This window comes from Cinclus cinclus, chromosome 5 (assembly GCF_963662255.1).
Source record: "Cinclus cinclus chromosome 5, bCinCin1.1, whole genome shotgun sequence".
Taxonomy (NCBI): domain Eukaryota; kingdom Metazoa; phylum Chordata; class Aves; order Passeriformes; family Cinclidae; genus Cinclus; species Cinclus cinclus.
Window position 1 is genome coordinate 69934163 of NC_085050.1, and position 11082 is coordinate 69945244.

Consider the following 11082-nt stretch of genomic DNA (forward strand, 5'->3'; position numbering starts at 1 on the left):
TAGGCAGTAACTTTGATTTAGTGTAGAATTAATCTAGAAGTCAGAACTGATGAGTGAGGAGTGGTGGGTCACAGCTTTTGTAATGTGGGGCTATTTCTGGTGTCCTCTGGAAATGCCACTTGGTAGCTTACCTGGAATGAATGTATGGAATGTGACAAAACAGCACTTTGTAGGTAACTCACCTGCCCGGTGTGTGTAGTTCATCCTGACATTGCATTTCTGACTTGAAAATGAAAAGGCTTCACCTCTTTGTCTCACTAAAGCTTTTAGCAGGTGGTTATTTTGTCCCTGTCCTAACAAATCATCTGCAGAAATATTGAAACATCATGGAGTGGCTGCACATAAACCACACAAGGCTTTTTCTAGCTGTGCCTTCAAGAAGTGTTGCTATAATCAGCAGAGCTAAGTGGAAAGCCTTGTTTCATCTTTAGTGCCTGTAGTAACAGCTCCAGTTCCTCTGTGGAATTCCCATTTTCCTGAATGGGACAGGAGTGTCGTTTTCTCCAGGCCTATGCCATTTGCCATGTGGGCAGGGGAGGGTGCTGTTGTTCCAAGTAATCTCATTCAGGCCGTGGTGATGCTCAAATTCTTTATAATTTCCTGAATTGCGTTTATTTTTCATTATTTTTGTACCTATTTCAGATTGCTTTATCTGTTTTCCTCGATCTAAAGCATGAGTCAAACAATTGTATTTTTTGTTATGTTTTCAGATTCTTTTAATGTAGTCTTGTGTCCGCTATGAAATGAGAGACCAGTGAACAAAATAGTTTATTGGAAATAGAGGCTGGGTTTATGCACATGACATTTTTATTAATGTTAAGCATTTACCTGCTGCAGTCTGAGCATAGACAACATCTGCTCTTACTCCCTGGTTATGGGAAATGAGAAAATGTTTTTGTTCAACTCATGCATTTACAATTGGGGAATTTAGGAGAACAGATTTTGCTGTGCAGTATTATTTGATTTGCAGAGATTTCTGACCTGCAGTCCCTGAATTACTGCTTGGTCTTAGTAAGCCTGGGGGTATTATTTCATATTATTCAAGCACCAGCATAACTGCCTTCCACGCTCCAAAGAAATTGGAAGGTTGTGGAGGACCTGATATTTTAGAAAGTAACAGTGTGATTAGCAGGAAAAACTCGTGGGGTGGAAAGGACAGGAAAGATGATCTTGTCAGTTTTTTTTTTTTGTACTTTGAAACAGTTGTGGTAACAGAGGTGGCATTTAAAGGATGTCATGACAGACTCGGAGCAGGAGAGGGGAAGGATGTTGTAAGACACAAATTAATCTGGGCTGCTACCACAAGAAAAAATGGCCAGAGTAATCTTCCATTGATATCTGTGGGAAATGGGCTTATAAATCTTCCTGGATCTAGATAATATGCGAATAGAATTTCATCCACAAAATAATCTGGTAGTTCTAACTTTTTGGCTACTTTTAGCCTTATTTTCAATAGGTAGCAGAATGGTATAACATAAGGTCCAAGTCTTGGTCATTCTTACACACATCTATGAAAAATGTCATGACCGTGAGGGAATGTGAAGGAAGGAAATGGAGATAGAAGCCAGCTTGTGTAGGTGATTATTTCCACACACTTCACAGTAAATGTGCTTTCCTCTTACCCTTCCTGTTCTCAAAGCCTCCCTCAATAAGAGAAGGCAGCAGGTTGCATATAATGAGGCACAGTAGTATGTCTGAAATCCAGTAAAAATGTCATTAGAAGTCTTGCTCTGTATCAGTTGCTGAGTATTTATCACGTGTTCTGTTCTTTCACACTGACTGCTTTGTCTTGGTATGCAGAAGTATTAAATCAGTGAAGTTACTTTGTGGATGCCTGCCTAGCTTCGTTAACTACTTTACCTATTTATCTTTACTCACCCTTCTGCCATTTTATGTTTGCTTCCAGAAAATCTTCTGGTGATAAGGATGACTGGAGGAAATTAAGAGTTGGTAGATCCTGACTGTGCTAGCACCACAGAGTGAATATGAATGATAAAGTAACAAAAAACAAACAAAAAAAAAAGGCCCATTCATTCTTGATGAGTTTCAGCAGTGGTAGCTTAGCAAGAAAACTGACTTTATACCACCATGGCTATCCACTGCTTCTAACAAAAATTCAGTAAGGCAGTGTTTTGTCACTGCTTGCACTTGATCATATTCATCATCTCAGCAGCTCTGTTTTCAGCACAGGCAGTCCCATATGTGGACCTCATTTGAAGTGGTCCGAGGTTGTTCCTTAGTAGATGCTGCCAAAATCTTCCTTAGCAATGATACAGACATGCCTGACATGACCTGTGAAGGGATCAATGAGGCTGGGGTGTTCTAGTTTTGGTTTTTGGATTTTACCCCTGCATCCCCTCCCCTTCTCCTTCCTGCTTTATGCTTAGATGTTATAACATTTTACAGATGCTGTTATCTGCAGGTAATCTCACTTGCTGCTTCATGAGGAGCATACACAGTGATTCTTCCATGCAGCTGGGTATAAAATATCTGTTAACCTTAAGGGCATAACAGAACAACCACCTCTTAATGCCATTTACAGTGAGTAAAAATAAACTGTGATCCATCAAAGGCATCCCCTGGTTAGAGGAAACAAAACCCGGTCTAAATGATTGTCTGATTATTTAACCTGTTTATGTTGTTTTGCCCTGGCTCAGCACTTAGTGTGTCACCTTCACTCCAGACTGATGTATCATTGTGTGTATTTATTTGGAGCCTCTTTCTCTTTGTTTCATCTGTCTTATCAGGTTCTTGTGTTGCAGATGAGGATCCAAGCAGGCATGGCTCCAGTGAACGCTGAATTTGAACAGATCACTTGTCACACTTTTCTTCAGTCCGTGTGCAGGTGGAACCTTGATGTTATGGTGACCTATAGACTGTATAGGTTGCCTGGAGTCTGTAAATGACTGGTGGGAAGGAAGGATGAGAGAAGACTACAAACTGATGGAGGACCAGGAGAAGAGGAGTCATCATTATTTAATGTTCTCAGACCAGAAGAACCAGAGAACCCCTGCCGTATTGCTAGATAGGAAATTCAGAAACGAAAGGGAAAAAGTGTCATAACACAATTAAGTTACAGATCTTGCTGTTACTTGGCACTGTGGAGACCACAGCTACAAATTACTCTTAGAAGCTAAGAAGACAAGTTCATGCAGAGGTCCGTGGATAAGTTTTAAACCAGGTGTAGAGTGTAGCTCACACCGTTCCCAGCTGCATTTCCTGGGAGCCAGCAGGGACCCCTGTTTGTGACGGATCCATGACTGTGACTGCTGGCAGCCAATTTTTGGATTAAATTGCCCATCCCCTACCTGGGTGCCAGGTTTTATTTCCTCCCCCCTTACCTTCCTGGCCAGCAGGAATGTTTGTCTTCCCCATGGCTGCCTGCTGAGTCACAGCAGGCAACTGCAAACTATTTAAAACTGCATACTATTCCTATAAGACTTTCTCTACACAAGAAAGTGCTGGTTTAGTCTGGAGGCTGTTAATTAACGGCCTCTTAGGACTGCCCTTGATGAGTTTGACCTCAGCCAAGATGAGCTGAAGCCATTCAGTGGAGAAGAGTCTGTTTGGAGTTGTAGGTGTGGCTGGTCCTACCCTGGGGAGAGGAGATGATGAGGCAGTCATTTTCAGCCTGTTTTGGTTGAAGAGTCACCTAAACACTTTTGAAAAACAAAAATCAATACAAGTGAAGAGAAGCTTTGAATGTGCATCTGTTCCTCCCTAAATCCCCTCTAATTTTATTCATTTGCACAGGATATGTGTGATGTGTGGAGGCCACCAAGGCCTTTCTGGTCAATATTTGCAGTGGTTTGTAAGGCTTTGTGCCCAAGGTGTTTTATTTTATGCAGGCTTGTGGCTTTTCCTAGTCTTGGAGCACTGGAGGAGGAGGGGTATCCCACCTCACTGCTCTCCAGGTTGTGCATGTCTGCAGCAGTGGACTGATGGACAGCAAGGATCTGACACTAGCAGAAGCAGGTTTGTCTCTTTCTTCTTGTCTACGTATTTCAGGGTGCCCACAGCTCTCAGTGCAGGACACTGAACCTGGCCTGTAACAACCACACCAGGTACAAATGAACAGACTAAATTCTATTCGTAACTGCCAGTGGGAACACCACACTTGTGTTTGTCCACACAGCTAAAAGCTGCCATTGTTCCTCTCCAGATGCATTCCCTTCTTTTTGCACAAGCTGCTTGCTCAGGACAAATTTACTTTTGAAGACCTGACATTGAACAGTTTGGGTTTTGAAGTCACTTCCTCAAGTTGGTCAACTCAGCCTCCCCAGTAAGAGCAATGGAAAGGTCAACTAGTCAATAGCACAAAGCTTTCCAAGCATCCTGAGGCAAGGGACTTGTTATTTTTATATTGAGAACATTAAACTCATAGATGTGAGGTTTTGTAGACAGAAATGTCTTATTTCATTATTGGCTGGATTGGCTTTGGGGTATCTTGGATGATTTTCTAGCACTTCAAGTTGTCGTTGCAGCAGATTGGTGGAATACAGTCAAGTTTTACCTGACCACACCAAAGTCTGTGATTTTTTTTTTTTTTTTTTTTTCACTCTATAGGCACTGTTTTGAGCATACAGTCTAAGTTTTCAGTCTGAAATAGTAAGTGGTTAGAAAGGAGAGAGGCATGATTGTGTTGTAAAGCCCAACCTTTCTCTGCTGGACTCGAAGTCCACTGTCTCTTCTGGCAGTGATTACCCTCCAGCTGCAGTGTTCTGCTCTATAAAATATTGTGCTGCTGTGCAAAACCTGCTCCCTGGAGCAGTGGGGTTGGCTGTATGATATGATTGCTTCAACAGATGTTTCACCAACAAGGCTCTGCAGACTGGCATCTCTTGGTAGATATTCTGAAGGTCTTTTCTGTTCCTGGTGGGTAGTGGGAAACCAGTCTTTTCAAAGATTCTATTCCAATACTGATACTTTCTTAGCAAGCAAGAGGCAGGAAGGGGCTGCCTGCCTGAGTGTCTTGGGCCGGTGACACAGGAAGGGGGTGCATGGGCTTGTATCAGTTTCCCAAAGTTCCTGAAAATCTTGCATATGTCAGTGGTAACAGCGAAGAAGCTTTTACAAAAGCTGCTCTTACCCTGTCTTGTAGTCCTTGTGGATTTAAGCACACAAGAGCTCCACTGGAAGACTTGGATGCAGTTTAGGCTTTAAGGTGCTTGTTCCAGAGTCCCGTGTTGGAAATAGCAGTCAGGCTGCAACATGCATTAAAGACACGGGATCAAAGTTTGAGCTTTGGTTAGAGCACTCTACCAGAGGGGCTCTGAGGACTCCATGGCTGACTGCATTTGCAATGGATTGACAGCTTCTATAGAGTCTGTCTGCAATACTTACATTTTTTCCATTTGAAAATGTCTGGACAATTTTTTTCTGTGGGATCTTGGTGGAAGTGTAACAGGCTTTCACAGCAGAGGTTCAAGAGGCAAGTTGGAAAAGTGACCTTGCTGATTTGCTAGTCAGAAGTTTTGTTCTTTGCTTCCCTGGTAAACAAGTCTAAGTCTTTTCTGCAAGTTCAAAATTGGCTGTTGTCTGTAAAAGGACTTTTGAATGTGCTTAACTGCACTCTTCTTTTCCCTAAAATTTCTTGCAAGATGACAGGGTTTTGTCTGTAAAAAGAATGTAATTTCCCATACTGTCACTTCTCCATCCACTATTATTGAGAAGAGGAATAAAAAGAGCACTATAGAGCAAGGGGTGATTCCTCTCTAAATTCTGGAAGTACAATTTGATTTTGGCCTTGGATCACAGCAGTTAAGGTCTTTGGGATATTATGTCACCCTGAAGATATCCTGGGAAACACTGACCTGGTGGTATTTCCTTCCTTCCCTGACGCAGCTTTGCCCCAAGGAGCAGTGTGTTCATTTGCTGCTGACTCGAAACAGATAAATGGGACAGATGGGGGGGGGGGCGGGGTGGTTTTTATTCTGTAAATGTGCTGGAGAAAGTGGCAAAGGGCTTTTAGGGAGAGAGCTGTGATTAGGGCTAAATGGTGTCAAGTCACAAGCAGTAAAAGCTGCAACATGGGCAAGTTTCTTGAGAATAGAGTGACAGGAAGAAATCATGGTTATTGTGGCACTTTGAGAAAAATTTTTGATTGCCTTCCAGTCTCATTTGACGCTCACGTAATGAAAACCTTGCAGAACACCATGGCTGGCCTGAAAAAATTGTTTTCAATCCCAGACTGTGTAAGCTTATTTTTTCTCCTCATTGTTTTTTCTAGCAAGTGTTACAGTAACAAAGTATATTATAGAAACTCCTGGAAGAGAACAAGGAGAAACAAAATCCCTCCTGAGCTGCCAATTATTTAGAAATATATTGGTTTGGTTTAGTACCTAGAAAACAGAACCTCACAGAGCCTTTTGCACCGAGAGACTTTTACCATGTTATTTCTAACACAGTGCTTAATTAACAAAACTTTTAATAGCTGTAGTCATACCTGCTTTAGAGATGTGGTGCCAACTTCAGAACATGGTATCACTAAAGATTTTGTTGCACATTCCATTTGGGAGAGCTGACTGAGCTCCCATAAGATCAGTGCATTTCTGGCCATGCCCCAAAACAGACAGTAAACATTTTAGCAGCTTCACTGTAGGTTTTCAGTACTTATGTTTTTTCTGTGTCTGCCTAAGAATGACTGACTCTTGTTTTCTGAATTTTAATCTCTTTATCTCCCACCAAAACCCAAAGGGAATTAGCAATAAGGATATTCTTTATCCATTGGTTTAACCCATGAGGGAGCCTTTCAAAAGACTGAATTTTGTCTTTTTTGGGGTGGTGAAAATGGAAGAAAAACCATAAATATTTGTCCGGGTTCAACACAGCGAGTCAGTGACAGTTCCCCCTTTTCTGGGATCAGTGTTGTTAAATCAACAAAGTGCTCAGAAAGCTGCAGGAACATTAATTGATGACTCCTGGGGTGAAGATAGTTGCATGCCATGGGGGAACTCTGATTGGATGTACAGGAAATTTAAAGTTTTGTCATCTTATCCGTCATTTTAATGGCACCAGAATTATGCATAGATGAGAAAATATCTACTGAGCTGGAAAATATACTGAATGGGTACTTTTTCTGCATGGAGCTGAATTCAGCTGTTGACTTGCTTTTGTTATCAGTTCATCTGGCTTTATGAAGATAGGTCATTTAGTTCCCTACATGTAATATACTTGATAGAAGTTGATAAAGCTAAATGGATGTTCTGTTTAATGGATCTCTGCTGAGTAGAACTGGAAAAGGTTTTAGTTAAGTGTTGAATAAACTCATAAATCCCTCAACAGAGAATTCTGTAAATGCTCACATTTTGCTATGCTCTTCCCAGCAGAGAGGGGTATTGAAAACAGGGAACAGGCATAACATTTCTTTAGGAAATTGCTTGTAGAAGTCACTCTGTTCATAATGTGGAAAAATAGCAGAGAGGCAGAGAAGAGCTTTCATTATCCATCTCTGCAAGAGACCTGCACTTTTGCAGATTCACTGCACTAAGGGTAAGAATCTCTTGGGTTTGGCATTGATGGTGAGCTCTGAAGCTCTGAAGACAGATGTGCTCCACGAAAAAAATATCTTCAGGCTTCAGAAACTGCCAGAATATCTTATATATGGGATTTGAATAGCAGTGATAGCTGGAAATGAGACCTTAACAGAGTACCAGATGCCTCATACAAGCACTGTATTACACAGGTGTAGGTTGTGATAGATCACATCTAGCAGCATCATACAGCCTTTTAATGACCTTTAATGACATGGAAATTACTGACCTTGGGATCTCAGGGTAAATGTGTTTTAACATGTTTGAAAAGGCCACTTCAGTAAAGCTGTTTTGCAAGGGGTCTTAGAATTACTGTGTCATTGGATACTGTTACCTTTGGACATGAGTTTTTTACACAACTCAAGCTACCTGCTGCTTTCCTTTGGCTTGGGCTCCTGCCTCTTGACTCTTTACTTAGGGCTGCTCTGAGTCTACCAGCCTTGTCCTTCCCATCTGTGCTCTGTGGCTGTTAGCTGGGCTGTAGGGATACCTGGGACCTTCCTCTCTGCTCAGAACTGTATTTTACTTTGCTTACTGCGAGTCCAGGGATGGCTCTTTCTGCCTTGTGGGTTTTGGCATCAGAGTACTTAACAGCCGGACAAAATGGTCTCAAATATGATGATGGCTTTTAAAATTTGTGGGAATCTGTCTGTCTGGAACAGTGGCTTTCTCACAGTAATTGATGGCAGAAATTTAGCCTGAGAGACCCTCATTATAGGGAATTTACACTTAGAGTGACATGAAATACAGAGGTGGCTTTCCGTGAAAGGTAAGTGCAGATGATCAAAAAAGGCCTTTCCTGGCTGATGGTGGAAATCAATATTCTTTTTATGGCTTCTAATATGCAGTCACAGATTATAGTTTAAAACAAAATCTTCTTGTACAAATATGTAACTATTTCTGGGATCTGTAGAAAGCAAAGAGGGAAGGGAATGAGAGAAGAGATGGAAATAGTGAAAGCAGTGAAGGAGGAGGGAACCTGGAACACCTTCAATTTTCCATGGGGTTGGCAGTCACTTAAGCAAAAACAGTGTCCCCCTGGGAGGCTGGTGAGCAGCCAGGATGAGAGAAGGGCCAGGGAAGAGTTCTGCCTTCCCAAAGCAGAGCTGAGAAAGCAAGGCAGGAAGAAGGGAGCTTGCCATGACAATCGTACATTATTTTATGGCAGTCTCGCTCTCAAAATATATTTCCCTTACCAGCATTGAACAGCTGCTTTATTTTGAGAAGTAAAATGTTTTCAGGGCAGAGGGTAGAAAAAGCTTAATGCATGAATTTACATAAAGCCTAGAAAATGTGGTTGAGTAATAAATCAGAGTTGTCTTGTTTGTTTGCGTGTTTGTTTTGGTGAATGTGATGTGTTTTCCACTCCAGTAATCTCCATCAGTTCCTGTGAAATACATGAGGCTGTCTGGTGGTACCACAAGAGACTTAGGTTCTTTAGCTTACAACCTACTGGAACCCTGAAAAAAGAAATTATTTAAAGGGTGACAGATATTTAGCCTGCTCTGCGAGGCCTGGCCCAATAAATAAATAGAGAGAAAAATGAAAAGGGGAGAGTTCTGTGGGGACTAGAGAAAATGCAATGTGGTTTTGAATGAAAAGTGTTCAGAGAAATATTAGGAGATATTGTTTTTTATCAGATGGTTATATAAAACCAGCTGAAACAAATTTTCAGAAAATGAAATGCTAATATACTGGTACAAGAAGTAAGATTGAAATTACTTTTGTGATTAAACTTACATGAATTAAAACAGCATATATTAACAAAGCCCTTGAAAACCAAGGACTTAATTTTTTTCATAACATTGAGAAAAGACAGAGCATTATATCCTTGGGCTATTTAATTTCTTGTATCTACTGAGGTTTGAGAAAAGATGACTTTTTTTGTTCTTGTTGCCCCTTTTTGGGTCTGTCTGAATTTATATTTCTGAAAAACAAGTTGAATTTTTTTGAGGGGGAGGAGTGTATATTGGGAGGTGTTGTTTTTCTCTTTCCACAATGTAGAGGAGACTAATAATGGAAATAAAACCATAATGCTGAGAATTATTTGTTGCTGGCTCAAATTTGTCTCAGCCAGAAAATCTCACTGGTGAATTAGGCACTCAGTAGACCAGAGTAAATAGTTTGTCGGCTTGATTATATCTGAACAGACATTTCTCAGATTTTTTTTTTTTGGACCTGGCTACATAATAAGCTAATGCAGATTGATTAATTAACACTTACTGAAGAGTGTGCTCAGATCTAAGAACAAGTTTGAAGCAATGATTTTTACACAGTAACAACTTGCTTGTGGTAATGGCATAAATGCAAAATTACTTTATGACTTTTAGCAGAGTTATTCAGTGCCAGGTGGTTCACAAGACTACAACTTAAGGGTCCAAAAGGCTGAAAATTGAATAATTCAACAGAAAAGCTATGAGGAAACACGTCTAAATTTTTTTCTGTGAGTCACATCTTACCACTGTAGTACCTCACATAAATTGGAACCCTTTCTTTCAAGTGGGGACTCTAGTCGCTGCTTTATTGAAAACCAGACAAATATCCATTTGAAAGAAGATATCACACTTAGATGACCTTGAAGTGCCTAAAAATTGTGTGCAGCAGAAGGAAAACCTTCATTCAGTTTCTTGTTTGTGTGGATGGGTTTGTGTCCGTGAAGTGTAAGCCCCAAAGCTCCCCTCTTCTCAACAGTGGTGAAATGGCTCTTGCTATTTGATTTATAGGAGGCTTTGCAGTGGAAGATGCTTCCTGCAGGTACACTGGGACTGACAGCTCTTGGAGCTTTTGCATTTTGCCACTATGTTGTGTGAAATATTGTCTGTTGGACAGAAGCAACTCTTTAGCTTTGGAAGCTTTTAAAAGAAAGAAAGGTGACATGGTAAGTGCCTGTTCTCTGTGCTTCTTGTTTTTCTAATGTGCTTCTGATCTGCTTTTCCATTACTTTTTCAGTGTTCTGGGTTGTGGCCCCCTTATCAATGAAGTAGTTTATCATGAAGGAGCAGGCACCTTGAAGATTTCCTCTTGGATGTCTTGCTTAAAATAGCATTTCTGTCTCCAGTGTGAGCCACACAGAAAATCAGCAAAAGCTGTGCACCAGCCTAGTGTGGTTAGTGCTGCTGTGACCTTTCTGGTGACAAGGATGGACCTGTCCTGCTGACAGATCCTGCATGTGTTGCAGTGCTCTTCATTTTTTTTTATTCTACTGAGTAGGACTCTTTGGAAAAAAGTGGTTTTTGATGGGATTTTTCTCTCTCATATAAATTCTTAGGCATTTACCAAGACACAGAAAGTAGTAAGGGAAGTTGTCATGTGAGGAGATGAATCAGTGTATGTACATGGACTAAATGCACTGTCTCCTGCCCAATATTTTTGCTTGGACTCCTTTGATGAACTCAGGGGTGCTCTTATCCTGTCTGTCTTAGATCTTGCCTCAGAGATGCAGCCAACTTGCTCTGTCACTCCCTTTACAGCTGTATTTCATTCAGGATGAAGGCCTTAGGCAGGGAAAGAGGAACGTTGTAAAACATTTAATGACAGCCATCTACTCTAA